This window comes from Hylobates moloch, unplaced genomic scaffold, assembly GCF_009828535.3.
Source record: "Hylobates moloch isolate HMO894 unplaced genomic scaffold, HMol_V3 SCAFFOLD_14, whole genome shotgun sequence".
NCBI classification, from domain to species: Eukaryota; Metazoa; Chordata; class Mammalia; order Primates; family Hylobatidae; genus Hylobates; species Hylobates moloch.
The window spans coordinates 38,981,679-39,005,697 of NW_026652289.1; the positions used below are offsets into that span (position 1 = coordinate 38,981,679).

General features: G+C 38.5%; 1 long non-coding RNA gene across 1 annotated transcript in view; it reads right to left on the reverse strand.

Moving 5' to 3' along the window:
• Positions 1 to 11,642, reverse strand: part of LOC116481848 (uncharacterized) — an 82,476-nt gene extending 70,834 nt beyond the window's left edge. The window contains exons 1-2 of the long non-coding RNA XR_004251646.1: positions 11,565 to 11,642; positions 6,100 to 6,217 (exon numbers count right to left, since the gene is read on the reverse strand). This is a non-coding gene — a long non-coding RNA (uncharacterized LOC116481848). The remainder of the gene's footprint in view (positions 1 to 6,099; positions 6,218 to 11,564) is intronic.
• Positions 11,643 to 24,019: the final 12,377 nt, after the last annotated feature.

Here is a 24,019-nt window from a genome sequence, read left to right on the forward strand (position 1 = left end):
TGAAGTGACTTAGCATGCAAATTTAGGAGATAATTCATTAAAGGTAATCTTGAGTGGATGACACACAACTTATTATTAATGTCAATTATATTGTCTTTATAGTATAAAATGTAGATTTATCTAACAGCAGCGCTTACTCTTCATCAAACTATAAATTTTTATTATTGGGAAAGCCTGTCCCAAACAAAAAGAGAGGTTGATATAATGATGTACAAAAAAATTGCTAACATGTTTCCACCAGTTTGGGCAAAAATGAAGAAAACTGAAGAGTCGTAGAGTGTTGATGAAACATAAATTGGTAATTCTTCCTCAAAGAAAATCTGGGAACATTCATTAAAAACTTTAAAAATATATACACATATTTACTCAGCACTTCTGATTCTAAAAAATCCTCTTGAATAAACTATTACAAATATGCAAAATGATATGTGTGTTACAAAATTCTCAACAGGATTGCACAGGAAGGAAGGAAGAAAGGAAGGAAGGAAGGAAGGAAGGAAAACAGGAAGCAACCTAGTAGCCCCTACTGACTTCTAAAAGGGTCAAGTTTATTTATGGTTATAAAAGATTAGTTGAATTATGCTGGTTATATTTCTGGCACTGAATGACAATGAAAATGGTTGTGGTTCATTCATTTTCACTAGCAGCACCATAACTAGACTATTTCAGCTATGTGCCCACTCACCTCTGTAGTTTCTACATACAAAAAAAGCTTACCATTCCATCTTGGTTTCTGCATAATTTTTGAGTTGCCAATATCCTTCTAGTCAACTCCATTCTGTTTATTATCAGAGTCAGAATTGGTTTCCCTTGCTTGCAGCAAAAATTTTAAATGGTACACATTATTAGTTATTCTTCTACAATAAGATTAGCATAGTATTCTGTCACCCAAGAATGTATCAGTGTGCTTTTTAACCATTCCTTTATTATTGAGCATCGTAACTCATTCCTTTCCTCCTCCTTCCTTTCATTGTTGCTAGCAACAACGTATTTCTTGATTTGGACGCTGGTTATACAATTTGTTCAATTTACAAAACTTCATCAAGTATACTCATGCATCCTTTCCATTTTTTCACTATAGAGATTACACTTGAAAACAGATTCTACTTATAACTACAGATAATCTAATATCTCAAATTTTTTAAACTGGCAGAAAGTCTGAACTGTCTAGATTGATAGTCCCTCTTTCTTTTGCTCTCTTGATATCCCATTCAAATATTGTGAAACTTTGAAATAATGTTAACTTTAACCACCATAAATACTACCAATATAATATAAGTAGAAACATAATGGAAAGAGAAGATAAAATATTTGTCACAATATAAGAAAATAAAAAAATAAAATTTGAGTAGACTACATTCCTTATTTCTACAATTGGTCCTGCCTATTACTCACCCTATGTCCACCTGATATTCAGCCAGCACTCAATTGGCCAGAGTTCTTTGTCAAGTAGACCAATACAAACCAAATTATTAATAACTGAGCTTAGTTCTTGGTGATTCTCCCAACATAGAATAGAGGTTTCAATATCACTGTCCATAGTAGTTTCAAGGACACTCTCCAAATGGTTGGATCAGATAATGTCACATTCATCAGGAACAGTTTGGATTATGTTCAAGAATTTAGAATCTAGCAGAGCCCAGAATTAAAACAAGAGGCACTGCACACAGAATAGCTACTTAACCAATGATGATAGGGCTTTGCTTCCAAATTCTAGATGTTTCTTTTGTGATTCATCTAACAGAGCTTACTATAGTTTCCATAAAGCACTCTGAACCACCGCTGAAATTCTAGTTATCATTGTACTTACTGAGCCCAAAGGGCCAATTTATGTAATTATTTGTACAGGTAGAGAGATATGTCTGTCTTAGGTTCCATCTCAAACTTGCAGGTTTTCAAGCCACTTGGTAAATTAATTTAGCAGCACATCAAACTCTCCAATACTGCCAACAAAATCCAAAGACAGCAACTGAGAGATGTGTCTTCTGTCTTCTTAAGGTAGGGAATGCAAAGTGAGCCTACTGGTTCTTCACTTGAAAAGGGAAATTTATTCCAATATGCTGCAATTCTCGGGATTCTCAGACATTTCACAGAGGTGGTAGATGTTAGTGTATTCACTTTTTTTCTATCTTGCTTCCAATGGAAAACATGTGTCTCAGCAGGGTGCCTAATGTTCCTGCTATTTCCAGTTTCCTACAAATTATCAGCATGATTTTGCCCATTTAATGTAAAAGTGTGATGTCATGTGATACAATGAGTATATTTTAGCATAGATCTCTAGAGACAATTTATCCATGAAACAAGAAAGTAAGGAATACTACTGTTCCTCTCAGATGAAAGTAAACTTCTGATGTTTTCTGACTATAAGAATGAATAGGGGAAAAGCATTTGCCAGATCGAAAATTGCATGCCAGGTGCAAGGGCCTTGTGGATTGTGTTATCATTAGTGTTTTACAAATATTTGTTGTTTGAAGGCTCCTTGTGGAGGGGTTATTCTTTATTCACACCCTGTCGAACTCAGACACAACCACGTGCTTGCTTCAACCACATGTCTGAAGAGATGTGAAGTTTGTTACTTTTGAGCAGAACGGGGTTTAGCAAGTTCTCTTTCCACTAATGCCTTGCTTATGGAAGCATGAGTAAGGACGCTTCATGAGCCTGGGTTCCTTGAAAGGGTATGTTCTACACATGTGGGAGGGAAGAAAGGAGAGAGGAAGTATTTCTTTCTTTTTTTTTTTTTTAGAGACGGAGTCTCGCTCTGTCGCCCAGGCTGGAGTGCAGTGGTGCAATCCTGGCTCACTGCAAGCTCCACCTCCTGGGTTCACCCACCATTCTTCTGCCGCAGCCTCCCGAGTAGCTAAGACTACAGGTGGCTGCCACCACACCCAGCTAATTTTTGTATTTTTAGTAGAGATGGGGTTTCACCGTGTTAACCAGGATGGTCTTGATCTGACCTCATGATCTGCCCACCTCAGCCTCCCAGAGTGCTGGGATTACAGGCGTGAGCCACCGCACCCAGCCGAGAGGAAGTATTTCTACAGCAAGGTCAGAGGAGTTGCTTCCTTGACTGAGGAAAACTCAGGGTGTTTATGTGTGGGATCTTTCAGAGGGGTTTACAGATTTAAGATGCCATGAATACTCTAAATATGCTCAGATTTCCCTAATTTAATCATTGAGATCCCACTCTATGCACTCTCAACCAATAACATAATTTTCACATGAGAGACTAGACAAGGCTTTTAATTCAATTGATGTTGCAACTTAGCAACCCACAAATCAACCTCAGAATGCCTTCTGATGATCCTAAATCTGGGCAACATAAGCTAAGAATCATGCAGCATGGTGTCAAAACTTAATGAGATTCAGTCTATACTTTGAAATGAGAATTTAGGTTGTGAGCTTCCTGGCTTTCAGTTACCATTATGCTATTAGAAGCAGCCATTGTACTATGGCGCCCTAGAATTTCTTCTAAAGGTTTCCTTTTTGTACAGCAGCAGTTAATCAGTTTCTCTCTGGCTGGCCAAAGTGAGCAGACTTCCTGGCCAAAGAAGAGCCTAATTTGCTATTTTGCCATAAAGTTTCTCAAGCTACTAAATATACATTCTAGCATAGGAAGAGAAATTTCATTTCATATCTATTGCTAGTAATCTATTTTCTGGCACCAATTTCTCTACCAGTAGAGTTCTGTCATAGTGGTAACACAAACTATGGCTAATTTACAAAAAAACAGAATTCACTGGAAAGATACTAGTATTTTAAATGGGAAAGTTGAAAAACCAAGATAGCGATAGAGGGCCAGCCATCAGACCTACAGGAATGGTATCATAATAGGAACACCCTAGTCCAAGCATTGCCACTGGTAAACTCAATTGTTTGTCACTGTCAATCTGCTAAAATTCAATGGAAGAAGGATTCAGTGGCCTAGTTTGGATTATTGGCTTGACAAGAAAAGGGCAAAGCCATTCATTGAAGGACAATTTCACCAAACAAGACTGTATACCAAAGAAAAAGGTACTTCCTCAGGAGGAATTATTGACGCTCTTAGGAAAGAAAGTTGGAAAGCCAAAAATATAAAATAAAATAAAATAACAAAATGGCATAATTTTTGTGATATAGTGTTAAGTATATATAATGTATATTACATATAGTAAGTAATATATATCATATTAACCATTATCACTAGGTGGTAGGATTACCTGTGCTTTTATAGTTTTCCTTTGTACTTTTTGAATTATACAAATTTTTTATTTAAAAAGTTTATATATGCTAAAAAAATAGGAAAACACAGTAAATGTAAAAATAAAAGAAATCGAAGGGCTATTTGGAAGTGGCACTACAGTACTGAGGAGCTGATCATATATCAGCTGTGCATATTTCAGACTATTTGCTTCCCCTCTTCTCCTTTTTTCTAAACACTAATATTTCTGTTTCTGAGCTTTAGTACAAAATGGGGAAAATATCATGGGAAAGGAAAATAATGGACAATATAAATAATATTAGCTAATTTTACCAAGTACTCATGCATCCCCATGTCACTTCTTAGATTCTACAAAAAGAGTGTTTGGAACCTGTTTCATCAGAATGCAGGTTCAATTCTGTGAAATAACACAGCACATCACAAAGCGTTTTCACAGATAGCTTGTTTCACAGATAGCTTGGCACTGTCAACGTTTCCGAACCTATTGAGGACTTATAAGGAAATATGAATATCCAGACCTAAAAACTAGAAACAAGCTATCTGTGAAAATGCTTTGTGATGTGCTACTTTATATCACAGAATTGAACCTGCATTTTCCTGAAACAGGTTCCAAACACTCTTTTTGTAGAATCTAAGAAGTGACATTCTGCCAGCATAGGCACACATAAGTACTTGCCAGGAGTGACATACTGCCCAGCGTTTTGCTAAATACTTCATATGATATAGGTATTATAATTATTCCCATTTTACAGATGAAATACTTGAGGTCCAGAGATGTTAAGTTCTTACTTAACGCAGCTCACTTGAGCAAATAAATAAAATGAAATTCAAATGTACATTTCTTTCAGCTTTTTAGGAATTTTGAGAAAGTTTAGGAAATGTTTGTGCATACTGTTTGTTCATGAACCTTCATGAACACATTTGGAATGATCTTAAGAGATACAGGAATGAGTTCTGAGCAACAAAAATTTTTTACATTTATGCTTCAAATATTTAGTGAGCATTCACTTTGTGCCAAGATGTCTAAGGTTTGTGCTGTTGAAGACATAAATGCTGTCTCTCTAGGTCAATCCATAGCTGTGATTTTATAAATTCTACATGAGGTTTTGATTCAATTCACTTTTTAAAAATTTGTCTCATCTGATAACTCAAGACTTTCCATAAACTGGCAATAAATAAAGCAAATAAATTATTGAGTGTAGGGAATAAATTTAGAATATAGAGAAAAGTATCTCTGGAAGGCCATACAAGATATTTTAGTGCTCATAACTTTGCAGGTTCAATATCAAAGTCAAGAATAAATGCTTGCATTGATGGATACCTCATTTACTCTGATTTGATTAATTCACATTGTATGCCTGTATCAAAATATCTCATAAACCCCTTAAATATATACACCTACTATGTATCCATAAAAACAAAAAAAAACTAAATAAAAAGTCAATGTCCATCTATAGTCATAATACTCCAGCTACAGCCACAATTTTGCTGAAATTTTTCCACATCAGTAGCAACTTACAAGGATGAACTTTAAATTTGATTTCTCTTGGTCAGATTGCCATTTCCCAAGCACTTCCTCACTTCTCTATATTTCATAAGATTTATCCAATTTCCATTAGAATAAAAATTTCACTGAATTTGTAAGGTGACATTTCCATTCATATCTTGGGATTTCACTTACCTCTGACATTTAGAAGTTCCTTTGGTAAGAATACATAAACAAGGCAATGGCTTACATTCTTCATCCAGGAAGGAAGAAAGGGGAAATACTTCACTGGAATAAATGTCATTACCTTTATGCTAAAATATGTTATATGGAACTTAATTTTGTGGAATCCTGTCATTTTCAAAATGCTTTCCTGTATTTCAGAAACAACAACAAATAAGCTTTGAGAACTTACCAAGTGGCGGGCACTGTAGGAGATGCCAAATGCTCATCATGGACCTTCATGTTGCAGCTTGAGCCCGTCTTCCCCATCTCATCTCCCAGGACTCAAACTAGCAAATCTCCATAGGATACTGTGAGGAGGATGGATTAAAATGGGGAAAAGGCTGAAGCAGGGGGAATTAATTAGGAACCTGTTACAGTATAATCAGGGACAAATTATGATGGTCTGCATCATTGTAGTAGTAGTAAAAATTAATTAAAATGGATAGATTCAAGAAATATTTAGGCAATAGATTGACAGCGTTGGGTGGTTAATTGACCTTATTGTGAGAGTTTGTGTGAAAGATGGGAATAAGTGAATGATAAATCTCAGGATTTTGTTTGTTTTTAATGTCTACAAATGGGGAGAAAGTTGTGGGACTCCTTGTTCATCTTTAGGCATCTTTAGGCATAAGTTACCTGAAGGGTAGTCAAGAGGAGATGCTTAGTTAGCACTTAGGTTATAATACAGAAGAGAAATTTTGCTGGATATACAAGTTTGTGAGCAATTAACATGTAATAAAAGTAACCAGATCACCCCAGGGGAGCTTTTATATTGACAGTGAGGGGAGCCCAGAAAAGACCCCAGTGCCTATAAAAATGCCTGGCAGATACATAGTTGTCAGTTGATAAGTGCATGAAATAATTAACTAATGAAAGAATGAATAGACATAGAGATGTCTCTTTCTGATGAACAGACAGATGTATAAACCAGTAAGATCATTCTATGGGCTATAAATGAAGTACTATTGAAAGAATTAAAAAATATTAAATGTTTCCTACAATAATTCATTAAATTTTACAATAAATTAGACATGGAAGAATATTTTCTTATTTTAATCATGATACGATTGAGGCCAAGAAGGGTACTTTTGTCCAAAGCATCAAGGGTGCAATTTGTAATGATAGAATCAGGACTATAGCCAATTTTCTTTTTTAATATTAAATGAGAATTTATTGAAATAAAGGTTATATTTATTTTTGTGGAATACAGAATTCAGAAAAGATAACAGAGGCAGAAGAGGGAAAATTTGCTCTTTGGACTATAATGCAAAATAACAAGGGTCAGAAGGCAGCCCTGCAAATCAAAACCATTTGAAATAAGTGGAAGAAGAATAGAGAACCATGGTCCTTTCTGCCTTTCTCAAAGCCAGCACCAGTATTCCTTTTCAAAGTCACCCTAGAGTGGGCCCAGAATAGACTCTTATCCTGCTAGATTTTCAGAGTCCTGGGTCTGTCCCTAGAGAGGGCCCAGAATGGACTCTCCTGCTAGATTTTCAGAGTCCTGGGTCTGTCTCTCATCAGTGCTAAAGCAGCAAGATTTGTATTAATCATCCTGTTCCCCAAATGCATAACCTGAAGTTCTTTTCAGATATTCAGGTTGTTGATGGAAATTTTGTTTGGAATTTAAACTGCATAACAAATTGAGGCTCCTTTGCCCTCATAAATCAGAAAGCTTCTTTAGAGGGGTTTTAAGTCTCTAAGTTGCATTCATAGGTGTTTTAACATGTCCAAAAGGCAAATATTCTTAATGCAAGTAGCTCCTCTTTTTTCATCCATCAATTAGAAACTCATTCCCACACACTGCTTGTGCATGTGTGTGCTTCTCTCTATCTACTCGAGAAATGTGGGATTAGGTAGAGGGAGGAGCGATACATCTTTAGTCTAATCAATCAATCTTTCCAGGGATCTCTATGGTATTAGGTTACTTAGGATTTCAGGGCATATTTTCTTCTGATCCACGTGGACATTGCACTTTTTAGAGAATAAGAGGGACTGATGTTTTCATCACAATGACTGTCATTCTGAAGTCACTGTGTTTTTAGGATAGAGCATACGATTGCCTTTCAGGAATCCCGAGAGAGGGAATCTCAAGTGAAAAAATGAAAGTAATGGCAAATTCACAATAAACTACTGCCAAAGGAATAGAATCTTTTAAATGGAATTCTGTCATCAACACTATTCTCTTCTGGTGTTAATGACAGAATACAATTCTATTTCCTTGGAACAGAATAACCAACACTTTCAGACTATCTAGGGGAATATCTGTTGTCTATTACACCCAGATTTTAGGACTTGGAGTTATCTCAGTCTCTTCCCTTTCTAATGAAAATCTCCACACTTGACGCAGCTGTTACTATTCATGGCAGCCCTTCTATTCCCATGGCCACTGCTTTATTTCAGGCATTTCCAGTGGCCCTGGCTGGAGAAAAGGGACTCAGATTTAGGGAATCACTCTCAATTATACAGAACTAAACATCATGAGATATTTATTAAGAAATCTTAGCAATGGAGATATTAAGAACACCAATTTCTTCTATTATCTAGTTACTGGTGCAACCAGCAGGTCTCCGGTTTGTTATCTCATATTCTAGTTTGACCTACTTTCCAGAAGAAGGTTTTCCTTAAGTAAGTGATAAAGGCCAGTTGTCTTAATAGATACATCCTGAGGGTACCTTAATGTAGACTCTTCCAATTTATTCAAGACTACTGTCATTTGATTCTTACTGACAACTTCAAAGCCTAATAGATATGGGGTAAACTGGTAAAACTGAGTTCCTTAGACTGCAAATCAGTGAGACAAAAACTGAACCTTGGGCTTTCATCTAGGAGTATCCAAATCCCTTGCTGCAAAGACAATGAACTTCAGACCCAGACGGTCCTAGTTTGAGCTCTCTATTCTCTCTCTCTCTTTATTTTTTTTATTTTTTATTTTTTTGAGATGGAGTCTCGCTCTGTTGCCCAGGCTGGAGTGCAGTGGCGTGGTCTCGGCTCACTGCAACCTTCACCACCCAGGTTCAAGCAATTCTCCTGCCTCAACTTCCCGAGTAGCTAGGATTACAGGTGCCTGCCACCACGTCCAGCTAATTGTTTGTATTTTTAGTAGAGACGGGGTTTCACCATGTTGGCTAGGCTGGTCTCAAACTCCTGACCTCATGATCTGCCTGCCTCAGCCTCCCAAAGCACTGGGATTACAGGCATGAGCCACCGCGCCCGGCCTGAGCTCTCTATTCTCTAATTGGTAGAAAGTTATTTAATCTGATTCTGAATGTCCTCATTTAACAAATGGGTATAATAATACTCACATTTAAAGTTTTACATAATTATTTGTGATGGTATATGAACTATCTGATGCATAGTAAATGCTATTGATATCTTAATTGTAATATTATTAATCAATCAAGGATTTGTAGTTACTATTACTACAACTAGTATTGTGACTGTTACTACAACTACTGTCACTGCTATCACTACAATTACTCTCATGACTACTAATACTACAAGGACCAATCTATTTTATAGGGTTGTTATGAAAGTGGCTGTATGTAAAGCTCATACATAAGTGCTTGGCACACTGTATGCACTCAATAACTGTTCCTCTTCCTCCAAGTGACTAGATATACTCAGATTGATGGGGTTGAAGAAGGATGATGACCTATATTTGAAAACTGTGAGATCTTAAGGAGATTTAATGATTGAAGATGTTCATAGAACTTTTCTCTGAAATTGGCTTTATAATGTGGGAAAGGGCAATAATATTTATGGTACATTGAAGGGTATGGAAGATCTACAGGCGTCATTTTGTTCAAGAATTACAAGAAAACCTGAAAGATATGTTTTGATTCCATTTAACAGGTAAGTATGGAAGTTGAGTAAATTGTCTTTTCCGCTGTTTTTTCAATAACCTCTTCTTCAGCGATGCCTATCACTGTTGCAATTTCAAACATCACGTCTCTAAAGATAACTCTCCAAATCCGAATCTGCAGGTGGGACAGTGCTCATTTCTACTAAGAGTCTGACTGTTCTTGAAAGGGGAACATATTTAATACTAAATTCATGGGTTTTCTTACTAACCAATACTTTCATGTTGGGGGAATATCTATTGTCTATTGCACTCAGATTTGAGGACTTGGAGTTACCTTATTTTTCTCCTTTTCTGACGAAAGATTCTCCACTTGATGCTGCTGCCGATATTCATGCAAGCCCTTCAATTCCCATGGTCCCTGTTTTATTTCAGGCTTTTATTAGCTCATGCCTGAACTAGTACAATAGCATTGTAATAAAATTTTCTATTTCACTTTTTTTTCTGTTTTTAGGCTTTACTTTACTGTCAGATTTAGTCTTCTTCAACTAGCAGTATGTAAGTTTTCACTCCCTAGTTACAAATTTGATGGATTCCTTTAAAATTTAAATCCAAAATCCCTGGCATTCAAGACCATAAGACAATTTTCTCCCAGTATATCTCTACAACCTTGTATGTAAATGCTACCATAAAAATAAGGTTCAAACAACCCACCTCTAAACACACCATACAGGCCAGGTGTGGTGTCTCACACCTGTAATTCCAGCACTTTGGGAGGCCGAGGCAGGATAATTGCTTCAGCCCAAGAGTCAAGACCAGGCTGGACAACATAGTGAGACCACATCTCTATAAATAACAAAAAAAATAGCCAGGCATGGTGTATCACACCTGTAGTCCCAGCTGCTTGGGAGGCTGAGGTGGGAGGACTGCTTGAGCTCAGGAGGTTGAGGCTGAAGTGAGCCATAATCACACCACTGCACTCCACCCTGGGCAACAAAGCAACAAAGTGAGACCCTGTATCTCTCAAACAAACAAAAACAAAAAACAAAAAGGAAGAAAGAGAAGAAGAAAGAAAAGAAAAATAAATAAAAATAGACATATAGACATGCTATAGAGTTATTAAGGGCATACAGTGTGCCAAGCACATATGTATGAGCTTTACATATAGTGACTTTCATAACAACCCTATAAAATAGAATGACCATAGTTACAGAAGTGGTCATAATAGTAATTGTAGTAGCAGCAGTGATGGCACCGGCCACCTGTCTGGAGCAGCCGCTGCAAAGACACCGGCTGCAGCAGGGGAAGTGCCGCCAGAGCTGCGCACTCAGCAAAGCCAGGGTGGGTAGGGGGCGGGGCGGGGGGAGCTGGGAACAGGCAGGAGACCCGCCCCCTACCGAGTTAAAGGGTGGGGAGCCCCGTGCTTGGGACACAGCTGCAGAGCTGCCGCCGCAGACCCAGGCATCCCTGTGCTTTCGGGCGGGCCAGGAAGCCCCTGACCCCACAAGTTCAGAAGTGCCTGCTTGCTCCCATTCCTGGCCTCTGCCTGCTCCCTGTGCCCACTTCAATTTTGGAGCAAAGTTACGGCCAAGCCTGGGTGCCGTTGCAACCTGGCCAGGTGTGCGCATGCTCAGGGAGGCGCTGTTACACCAGCCCCCTGCCTCCTCAGCCCCCTTTGGACTTGGGCTCTGATGAGCACGCGAGAGAGGCGAGGAGGCGCTCTGGGCTGCTGGGCTCAGGCCTAGAGGCGCCCTTCAAAACGAACAGCCTGGGTGCTGTGGAGGGCATGTTGATGGCAGGAAGAGGAAGACAAGTTACTGGACAGAAAGGGACGGGTCCCAGTGAAGCAGCCCCACCTTCAAGCCAGGGATGGCTTCAATCCTGGAGGCCGCGCTGTCAGTTCCGGTCGGAGTCTGTGGCCTGGAGTAAGCACTAATGGTTCTTTTTCCAGGCCCGCCCATGGCCACCGATGGACCAATCAGCATGCACTTCCTCCCTTCTAAACCCATAAAATCCCCCGGGCCCAGCCAGACTCGCGCAAAAGTCAGGAGTACCGGCTGCGGGACGGAGCTGCCCACTGTGGGTTTCTCAACTTGTCGGGACGACCTTCCTGCGGAAAGGAGCTACCTACTTCAGGTCTACTGAGAGCTGTTCTGCCACTCAATAAAGCTCTTCTCCACCTTGCTGAGCCTCCAGTTGTCCGCAATACCTCATCTCCCTGGACGCAGAACAAGAACTCAGGACCCGCCTGACGGGACTAAAGGAGCTGTAACACAAACAGGGCTGAAACACGCTCCCTTGCTTGCCACGTTGCGGGTGACGAGAAGGAGAGAAGAGCTGTGTTCCTTTGGGGAGCCCAGACCTAGGGTCTCCCTGAGCCAGGGCTGTGACACAACCTTTGGGGCTCTGTGGTTCCTGGCATCTCCAAGCTTCCAGGCGCCACCACGTTCCCCTCATCCAAACAGGTGCCCACAGCAGAATCCACATGCAGTACATCTGGTCCAGCTACAGCCTCACGCAGAGCCACAATTGTGCTGGCGTATGGAGCTGCCAGCCCCACTGCAGCAGCCGGTATGGCTGGCTGTTGCCGGACCCTGCACTCACTCACCCACACACCCCTTGCAGCTCCGCGCCTAGCTCTCCCTGGGCTGGTGGCGGGAGCCAAGCACAGCCTGCCAGGCCAAGTGGGTGGAACAAGCCCAGTGGGCACGAGCAATACTCAGGCAGAAGGTGCCGCCAGCCACAGAGGTTTCTGGCTGATGAAACGACACCTCAAGGATCCCATGACAACAGTAATAGCAGCTGTAGTAGCAGTCATAATAGTAGTTATTGTACTAGCAGACATAGTAGTTAATCAATAGTTATAATAGTTGTCTTAATAGCAGTGATAGTAGTTACAGTAACAGTTAAAATCGTTGTAGGAACAGTAACTGCAAATCCTTAATTGACTATTACAACTAAGATATTTGTAGTACTTACCATGCACCAGATAGTTCACACACATTATTCTTTGCCTTTTTACCATTTTCCTCCTTTGAGATAATTGTCTCCTCATCTGTCTCTCCTCTTTCTCCTTCAGGCATTTCATCTGTGAAACTATTTATATCCCTTAAGGGATGCCCCTCCATATCTTTATATCTACCTCTCCTTCATCCCAACTCCAGTATTGTGTCTTACCATCATTATGTTTTGTAAAAGGAAAAAAGGAGCCATTCCGTACTTTAAACTTCTCTGCTTTGTACCTAGGAGTGACATTCAGACATGGAGCAAGTTGGACTGCATAGGGACCCATCGCTGAGATTAACGCTGTCTGTAAAGAATAGGGATGGCGGCTGGGCGCGGTGGCTCACACCTGTAACCCCAGCACTGTGGCAGGGCGAGGTGGGCGGATTATGAGGTCAGAAGATCGAGACCATCCTGGCTAACACAGTGAAACCCCATCTCTACTTAAAAAAAAAAAAAAAAGAATCAGCCGAGAGTGGTGGTGCGCCTGTAGTCCTAGCTACTTGGGAGGCTGAGGCAGGAGAATCGCTTGAACCCGGGAGGCGGAGGTTGCAGAGAGCCAAGATTGCACCACTGCACTCCAGCCTGGGCGACAGAGCGAGACTCCGTCTCAAAAAAAAAAAAAAAAACAGAAAGGAGTAGGGGTGGCTATGCTGGCCACACTCTGCCTCCCTCCACCTTTCCTGACACTCTACTCCATGCTGGCCACTTGGCATGTTTGACCTTCCATCACTGGCTGCCCTGAGCGAACCTACTTTTTTGGTCTGTCATTTTCCATATGAGCAAATCCCTAACAAAATCTTAAATTTTTATGAGGGGATGTAGGAGGGGTATTATCTATGGATTTTAATGGTATTTTTCATATTTGCCATATTTTCTAATTTAAAAATTAAGGCATAATATTCAGAGTAGGAAATCTGTAATACACAAGGTTATAAAAAAAGATCCTTTATGTAATCACACATAATCCATCTACCTCTAGGGCATCATGGTACATACATTTTGATGTCTATCCTTTTAGTTTTATACACATAATTTTTTGTCAATTGTTTATTTTTTTATTTTTATTTTATTTTATTTTATTTTTTGAGACGGAGTCTCGCTCTGTCGCCCAGGCTGGAGTGCAGTGGCGCGATCTCGGCTCACTGCAAGCTCCGCCTCCCGGGTTCACGCCATTCTCCTGCCTCAGCCCCTCCGAGTAGCTGGGACTACAGGCGCCCGCCACCACGCCTGGCTAATTTTTTGTATTTTTAGTAGAGACGGGGTTTCACCGTGGTCTCGATCTCCTGACCTCGTGATCCGCCCACCTCGGCCTCCCAAAGTGCTGGGATTACAAGCGTGAGCCACCGCGCCCGGTCATTGTTTATTTTTATTTAGCACAATAATGTGAACGTCTCAAAAAATACTCATTCTTCAAAAGTGTACCTTTTCCAATAGTGCCCAGTGAAACCTTTTATGTATATATTTACAAAGTTCATACTGAATACTGTAATTATTTCCTTGTTTTCAGGCAAAACCCCTTTTACTATTTTTATTACTTATTGATACATAATATTTGCACATATTTATGGGGGACATGTGAAATTTTGGTACACACATAGAATGTGTAATGACCAAGTCAGGGTATTTAAGATATCCATCACCTGGAATATTTACCATTTCTTTGTATTGAGAACATTTCGTATCTTTTCTTCCAGCTATTTTGAAATACACAACATATTGTTAACTACAGTTAACCTTCTGCACTGTCAAACACTAGAATTTATTCCTTCTGCCTAACAGTGTACTTTTAAATGGATGCATAGATCATAATTTACCCTCATTTTTGGTCATTGAGAGTATATGTAGAGTGTATACTTACTTAGGACAGAGTGAGGGTTACGGTTAGTAAAGCCCTCTGCCTTCCCTAGTTCTTCATTATCCTGTTTGTACACAAGCAATAGTACATAATGCTTTTCTGCGTCTCACCACTAGCTTTCAAAACTTTGTATGGCAAAGAAAAACCCATCCTTGTGTTTATTCCCAGAACTTGCTTCCTAACAGTTATCTGGGGATGTTCCAATGTCCCCTTACCCCATCTCCAGGACCTTCCTATTCCCAACCGCCTTTCTCTGATCTTCTCTAGTAGTGATATTTATATGCTGGGAACTGTGCTAAGGGTTTTCTATAAGATACATTATTTTTTTTTTTTTTTTAATTCTCACAGCTCTGAGAGACAATTATTATGCTTACATTCTCTCATGCCTTCCCCTCTCACCTCTAACCTTAGAGGATATACTAATTTGCATACTGGTTTAGAGAGAAGCAGAGGGCTATGTGTTTGAATCTAAGCCGGGAAACTGTTTGCCTTTGAAGACTTTCACTGAATGTGCTAAGAAGAGAAACCCCTCTGCAGACACACACAGGTGTTCTGCAGTTTCCCAATTTCTGGTGCAGCTCTGGCCTTTTGGGGCTTCAAGGGCTTTGGCTAAGGTAAGAAGAATCTGTCATTTCTTCCCGAGGCTCAGAATGGGCAATTATAAATTGTTCTTGACAAGTTTAAACAGGCCAAAGGAGCTTTTCTCAGATTTGGGGAATTCCTAAATGATTTTTTTTAATACAAATCTTTTTTTTTTTTAATGATGCAACATTATACTCACAGTTCTTGCCTTTTAAGACTCTGTTTGCATTGTATTTTTTTTCCTATTTTGAATATCCAAAGCTGGAAAGTTTGAGGTTTGTATTCTGCCAGGGCACTCTGAGTAGAACTTGAAAGTTTGGCTTGAGAGACCTAACATAGCTTTGATAGTTTTCACCCAGTTATTCTATAAACGATTATTTTGAAAGGAGGATTTCAAGATCCCTCAAATGTAGAGTCACAGATAAAATACAGATGCCCAGTACAATTCGAATTATAGATAAACAACAAATAATTTTTAGGATTTATTTAAGTATGACTCATGTCAGTTGGGATATACTTGTGCTAGAAAATTGTTATTTATCTGTATTTTTTATTTGCTAAATTCTGCAAACTTATCCAAGTGTTTATAATTAACTGCACTGGTGAAAACGCCAAATAATGAATGTGGCCTAATATTTCCTGAGGACTGTGTTAATATAATTTCATATAATCTTTCTAACAATACTATGATATACACATAATCAATTCTATGCAACAGAAAAGAGAATTGAGCTTCAGGGAGTTTTAAAATTTTGGCCCAAATCACACTATTGGTAAGTGGCAGATCTCTGAGTTAAAGACAGGTCATCTGATTCCAAAACCCACCTTCGTTCCAACTCGCCTAAGGTGTTTAAAATGTGTTAGGAACACTGAGCAGCCCTTGCTTCCCCGTGAAGCAAGCAAATACCTAGAAAGCTGACCCGAAGTGCCTGGGGCCCACATTTCAGGTTCACGATGTAATTATAGTGCTTGGCATTCAATGCAGACACACACATCATCATTCTAATTAAGCAACTGTCTTAATTATCAGGTTCTCCAGGGAGGCTGCTCTGCCAAGTCTGGTATTTCATGAATAGATCTGAAAACAGACATTATCTCTTCTCCCAGTGAAGAGAGAGTGATGAAGGCTCAGGACAAAAGGAGGCAGTGGGATGATGCCACCAAGGGACCATTCTGAAGTGCCATCAGCAAAAAGCAGCCACATCTGCTTATGTGGCTCTGGGAAAAATGATCTGAGCCCTGACATAGAACTTAGATGTAATAAAGCCCATTGTATTGAGCCTTCTCTGGCACTCCTCCCAAAACAGAGAGACAACAGTTCTGTTATGTTTTGTTTGGTTTGGTCTTCCTCATCTCATCAATGAGCCTTTTTAAAAAGAAGAATTCGGCACTTTCTTTAAAGGTGGTAGAATTGACTCTTATTCTAGTCTGTTTTCTCCTTCCTAAGGGAGGAGCATCCTTCTTGTTAACACAGGACCCCAAACTATCTGATCAGAAAGAAAATAATTCAATCTGCTGTTTGAATTGACTTCCAGCAGCATCTTAAATTTTAATTGGCCCCCGGCCTAAAACAACCCCAAATTGTATGTCTTCCATACACCTCTCACCACCACCATCACCACTGCCACTACAACCACTCTAAGCATAGTACACATGGTGAACATACCATGATATTGAATGCTATTCTCACTCTTCCTTCTCTTAATCTGATCTTACTCAGGTTCTGACAGTTGACGCTGAAAACATTTTTTGTTGTTGTTGTTGTTGAGATGGAGTTTCACTCTTGTTGCCCAGGCTGGTGTACAGTGGCACGATCTCGGCTCACTGCAACCTCTGCCTCCCTGGTTCAGGGGATTCTTCTGCCTCAGCTCCCCGAGTATCTGGGATTACAGGCATGCGCCACCATGCCCAACCAATTTTGTATTTTCAGTAGAGACGGGGTTTCTCCATGTTGGTCAGGCTGGACTCGAACTCCCGACCTCAGGTGATCCACCTGCCTTGGCCTCCCAAAGTGCTGAGATTACAGGCATAAGCCACCATGCCAAGCCATGACACTGAAAACATTTTAAAGGAGAAATAGATTGCCAATTATCCATAAAGATGAGAATTATCTGGCAACCTTTGGTTAGATGAAAACTGTGACTATACAGCTAACAAAAACACACACAACGAGCACTAGATATCTGCCAGGCATCGTTCAGAGCCCTTTTTTTTGTCTCATTTGATCCTTGCTGTAGGTCAGGAATCAACAAACTAAGTTTTCATCACTTGTCAGGGGTAAAGCCATGTCAGTCAGAGTCCCAATGCCACACTGTTAGCCACTCTCCCACACTGCCTGCTCCAACTATTTGAAGTAGGAGAATGTTTTTCCAGTTAATAAAGTTATAGTTAAAAACTGAAGGATGCCCTTTGTTTTTTAACTTTTATTATTAACCAAAACTTGAAAATATATATCCTCCCCAGTGATACCTCGATTTAGAATATTAGAATGGATATTTGGTACTTAGCCTTCTATTTTCCTGGATGAGTAACATTTTGAGGCCTGTGCAGTTGTTTAACATACAGATCATTCTGTCTCATAGCAAGAGGGAGTTTCCATGCTCTTCCATGTTGGGCTGGCCTTGTAAGTTTATTTTAATATGGTATTAGCATCCATCGTCACCACTAATTGCTGTTTACTAAGGAATCACACAGTGCCTGCCATGTACATCAGAGACACACTTGACCGAGCTTACTCTTCACTAGGAAGCAGGAGGCAAAAATATGAATTAGCTTCTTTTTATGCATGTGAAGATGCTTGTCTGTCTTTACTACTTCCCAGGAATACTGCCAGTGAGGAATGCTCTGGAATTCTAATCTATTAGCACTGAATAACATAATAAAGCTGACATGAGTACGAACGACAGGGTGTAGTTTACACGTCCTGGTATTAACGTCAAGAGCCTGAGCACTCACATGAAAGCAAAGGATTAACCACTTCTCCTTTGGGGATCTTGTTCGGTCACTCTCTGTGCAAACATTCACCTGTAGAAAAATGAGATTTGGAATTAGGCTTTAGGAGTCACTGGAGGGTGATCAGCAGAGAACAAAATGCCTTCCCTTGAGAAAGTCCTGGAAGCTCCTAGCTCAATCTCTGCTCTTGATCACCTTGCTCTCTTGGTTGGTTGGCTGCTTGCTTTCCCCCTTAATAATTCTAAGGCTATGACTTTTTCACATTGCACATGCTTGTCTTGCAAAAAAAAACGCATGCATATCTGTACTTATAAAACACATTTATTGAGGAGTTGTCATCTATTTAGTAGAATAATTAATTTTTTCTAAACACCCTGATTGAATTCTTTTGAGGCATGAAAAAGAGTATCAGAGTCAATATGGGGAAATAAAGATCTTTGGCTCAAAGATCTTTGGCTACTTCTCAGGGATTCTGAGGCTTCTTTTCATGAACTTGTGATACCATGCCTGATGCATAGAAGTTTACGCATCCACAGCAGGTAGACACCATCCTGCTGCATCTTTCCATGACAATCGTGATGTAGTCGAAACTTACAGAGGACTTACCATGGCTATGCATGTGTTAAGTAATTTGCTTGAATCATCGCCAGTGGGACCACAGATGGTCTCTGAGGTGCCTCAGAAACATAACCAGCCTCTCTGAGGCACTGACATGATAACTCATTTCTGTTTGATTGTGCTGTATGTAACATAAGCATTAGGAAGTTGGAAAAACTATATTTATTTGTCCCAGAGAAGTGAAGAAATTTGTAAGATCATGGTCTCCAGAGCCAGAAGACGGGATCAAATTGCTACACGAGCAATTACTAGCTGGGTGACTTTGGGCAAGTAATTTAACCTCTTTGTGCCTTCTATTCTACATGAATAAAATGGGAAAATGAATGTTTTAGAGAATAAAATGAATTAATAGATGTGACAGTGTCATTATTGAATTAAGGTTAGCCAATAACCAAACACGTTAAAGTTTAGTAAAGAACTATAGACCAGATGGGGATTCTTGATTTTACTATCATACTCTCGTTACATTTCTGGAATAATCTCTACTTGATCATCAAGTATTATTTTTAAATGCTCTACAGGAATCTGTTTATTAATATTAATGTTAATAATCAAATATGTTAATATTACATATTTTATGATATTCTGTGAAATGATACTTATATTATTCCTAAAAAAGATAGGGCCTGCTTATTAGTCTGTTCTCACACTGCTATAAAGATAATACTTGAGATTGGTTACAATTCAAGATGAGATTTGGGTGGAGACACAAAGCCTAACCGTATCAGTCTGTAGTTTTCTTTGTAATATTTATCAAGCTTTGGTAACATTAAAATGCTTATTTCATATGAAATATCTGGAAAATTTTTCTCTTCATCTTCACTATAGAATAATTTAAATAACATTGTAACTATTCTTTAAATGGTGATATAATTCCCCTAGTGATATTTTTCCCAGGGCAGTTGTTTTTCTAACAACTTTTATTTGTTCCTTCTACAGAAAGTGGACTAAGTTTTAGTAATTTCACTAAAAATTTTCCATTTCATCAAGATTTTCAGATGTATATACATAAAGTTGAGTAGTACCATTCTTACGACTTTTTAAATTTACCTTGCTTCTGTCGTTACTTTTTATTTTATGTGCTTATATTTTCTTTTCTTTTGTCTTGATTAGTTGATAATCTATTAAAAATCAGCTTTTAGATGACTAGTTTTACTTCTTTTTAAGACTGATTTTTAGCTTTTTAATTTCTTAATGTATTTGTCCTTTCTGTCTTCCTTATGTTCATCTTGCTGTCTTTTTCTAACTTCTTGTATCAGATGTTAAGTCTTAGTGTTTAACGATAAGAATAGCAAAGCTTTTGAGTTTTCTTTTGATTTTAGTTGTATCTCATGTTCTGTTTTGATTTTTATAATTGTCTGGATAAGCTGAGGTTATACACTATACATTTTCTTGGTACTGAGAATTCATTAAGAAATAACTTATCAATCTCCAAGTTGGTGGAGTATTTTTTTATTATAACTAATAGTCATTGAATTATAATAATATAATGCTGTCTGCATATTTATTATTTAGAATTTATTGTGGTTTACTTGGTGACTTAATTAATACACGACCAAATTTTGAGTGTGATCTCTCAGCAAGGTATGTTCACTCTTATTATACAAAGTATGATTAATATCAATCAGGTGTACTTTTTAAATTAGGCTATTTAGATATTCTATACCTTTGCTTATTTTTTGTTCATTTGATCATGAAATACAGATGAATTCAATTATCTTGCTAACATTCATGTTTCTTTAGTTAGTAACTATTAGTCTTGCTATGAGCAATAATAAATCTTCTCTTTATTATCACCAGATTTTAGTCCATAATTTTATCTTTCTTTGGGTTTACTTTGTACACCTAAATATACTTACTTTTCTATTATATGGTCTATCAGCATGTAATAAATAAATGACTTCTAGCCCAGCTATGATTAATGAAGCAATCAGTTAACTTACTTTACCTCTCACCTTTCTTCTCTTCCCAATTTGTGTTGTTGAATCATTTCTATTATACATTGTCAAGGCATTGGAAGTGTGCATTATGCTCTCTCATTCTCATATGCACTTCTCTTTTAGTCTTTCTCAATCAAAATGGATTGAATATATTCACCACCTCCAATTCTTTTGTCTTATCTCCTCAGCCATTCCTTGGCTCACTGAAGTTTTGTTTTCTATTAATTTCATCAAGAAAGGATAATGGGTAAATATTTGCTGGACATTCCATGTTCAAAATTGCCAGCTAAGAAAGCTTAGCTGGATATAAAATCTTTGTCTAACACTTTCTTTCCTTAAGGATTTTGTAGATGTTGTTCCACTGTTTTCTGCCAATGAATGTTGCCTAGGATAAATCTGAACCCAGCTTGATTTTTGTTTCCTCTTATATGTGACTTGACCTTTCACCTTGTTTGCCAGAGAAATTCTTTCTTTTATTGTAAAAAACCACTAAGGTCAACGCAGTGTATCACAGTATATATTCTAGTATTAACTATTAACTACTCCCTGGTATATTTTGTGCCTTTTCAATAAGTAGGTTCATAGTATTTATGTGGCAGGAAGTATTTTTGAATTATATATTCAAGAGTTAGTCTTAGTCAGTTTGGCTTTCTTCTTCAAGGACTTTAATGACTGGCATGTTAGATATTCTTTGTCTATATTATATTATTATTTTCTTTCCAAACTTTTTAGACTGTTTATTTCCCTGTTTATGTTTGATTTCTTCTTTCTATCTTCTGTGGCTTTACTGTGACTTTCTCTGTGTTTATCCTATCTTGGTGCCTTTCAACTATATCTTCATTTCTGTAACCGCTTTATTTTCCCATTTTTTCCCCTGAAATTTGCCAGTTCACCTTTCATATCCTTCTGCTAAATTTATTATCTCTTCTCTGAATTCTTACATTTTGGCTTCATGGTGTTCCTCATATAAGTAATTAATTATTCTTTGGGATTTTAAACTTTTCATCAAACATACTTGGTCACAATTTTTATCTATTCCATGGCAAGTGCGTGTATATGAGGTCTAAGAACTAAATTGGTCTCCTAGTTTCACTAAACACAATGTACTAAGTTGTTGTTGTTGTTTTTCTTTTTTGGTATATTTTAGGTGACTTCTAGGAAGAAAAGAAAAAGTTCTGATTAAACAACCATATTCGTGCTGGAAGTCTACACTTTGAATTTCTTGCACTCCAAGATTCTAACTATTGACCAGTTATCAGCTGGCATTCTATAAATGTTTGATGAGTAGCTGAATGGCTGAAAAGATTAGTGCAAACTAAAGAAATACTAAAGTCCTGAATGTGATGTTTGGTTATGCCTATAATTTATAGAATTTTCCCATTATTTTGAATGCTAACATTTCATGGAAGTATATTTGAACATAAAAGATTATAAAATTACTAATCCAGCATTTTAAAAATCCCCTGCTGAATTTCTTAGAAGCACATATAAATAATATCTTCTCTAGGTAATTTCATATATTTATTTTTTTCTTTCATGTTCTAATTTTGTTGAGACAAAAGGAGAGCTTTTTCTTTCAACCAAAATAATCAGAAATCTTATCAGTTTAGTAATTAGGGATTGAAATACAAAGCTAGCGAAGTAAGGCTACTTTGCAAGGTCTGATAGTATACAGTAGTTTAATGTTTATTTCTCTGGCACCATGTCCTCTCTATAAGAGAATGTGTTGGAAGATTAAGTACAAATAGTTTTTTGCTTGACATGCTATATTTCGTCATGCTGCTAATTAGAACAAATACTTACTCCAAGAAGTGAGATCATTACTTTCTCTGGTAGTAACTGAGAGGTTCTTTGTGTTGGAGAAAAAGCCCAGGTGTCCAGCTTGAAATAGCAATTACCACCCAGGTGTCTATCCTGCTAACAACAAAATACTTTAGCTAAAAATCCAAGAAGAAGAATGGAACTGCTTCATTCTTTCTATGTTAGATGGCATTCACGAATCTGTATTAGTAAATGAAATAATTATCTCTCGCTGCGTAAAAAACTACTTCAAAATTTAGCAGCTTAAAACAACAAGCATTTATTATCTCACATGGTTTCTGAGAGTCAGAAATCTGGGAGCAGCTTAGCTGGGTGGCTCTAGCTCTGGACGTCTTGTGAGGTTTTACTCAAGCTGTTGCCTGGACAGTCACCTGAAGGCTTAGCTGGGGCTGGAGGAGCTTGTTGCAAGCCCCCTCATCTGGCTGTTGGCAGGAGGCCTCAGTTTCTCACCGTGTGGGCCTCTCCATAGGACTGCTTGCAACAAGGCAGCTGGTTTCTATCAGGGTGGATTATGAGAGAGAAAGAGATAAAAATTGAACGTCTTTTATAGCATACTACCATCCTTTCTACTATATCCTATTGGTCACATTGACCAACTCTGGCACAATGCAGGAAGGAACTACAAAGAGTGTGAATTCAGGAGGTGGAGATTATTGGGGGCCATCTTGGAAGCTGATAATCACCAGGTACTAAACTTGTTCCAGGAAGTACACCAGGAATAGATAATACATGTATGAATAGGACAATTTATTTATTCCTTTTATTAGTCTTGTGATCAATAGAACATGTATTTAATATCTACTATATATCAGCATCTGTGTTATACAAAAGGTATTCTAAATAAGACATGAGCTTATCCTTACATTCTGGCGGGAGAGATAAATATGTCAGTAAATAGACAATGATGTTCCACTCTAACTAAAAGAGATTACAGTAAGTACTGTAGGGGTATTTTGGAGAGAGGTTGCATAGAGAATGTGCAAAGTTGAGCAATTGCTCCGAAGTGCATTTGAGTAGGATAGAGCGATTAGCATTTAGAGCTACAGCCACTCAGTATTTTAGAAGAATGAAATAACATGCATATAGATTTACTTTTGCAAATACAGGTGCAACAGTGTCTCTTGCCCTATGTGCTCTTCTTTAACGTGACCTGGACATTTTCCCATCTAGAAGTGGGGTCTATTTCTCTGTGCTCTTAAATCTGAGGGTCTCTGGAACTGCCTTCACTAATAGACTACGGTAGAAGTGTTGCCATGCCTTTTTCTGTTGTAGCCTTTAACTAGCTGGGCAGTTTCTACTGCCTGCCTCTTGGAATCTAGCTTCCATGTAAAAAGTGAGACTTCTTTTAGATACCCTTGCTGCAAGAAGGTAAGCCAAGTGAAGAAAACCTGGAGGATGAGAAGCCACATGAAGAGAGAGAGGTCAAGAAGCCCTAAGGCACCAGATGTGAGTAAAGAAGCTATTTTGAAGATTTTTCCACCCCAGCTGATGCAATATAGATCAGAAACGACCACCCTTTGGAGCCATTTCTACATTC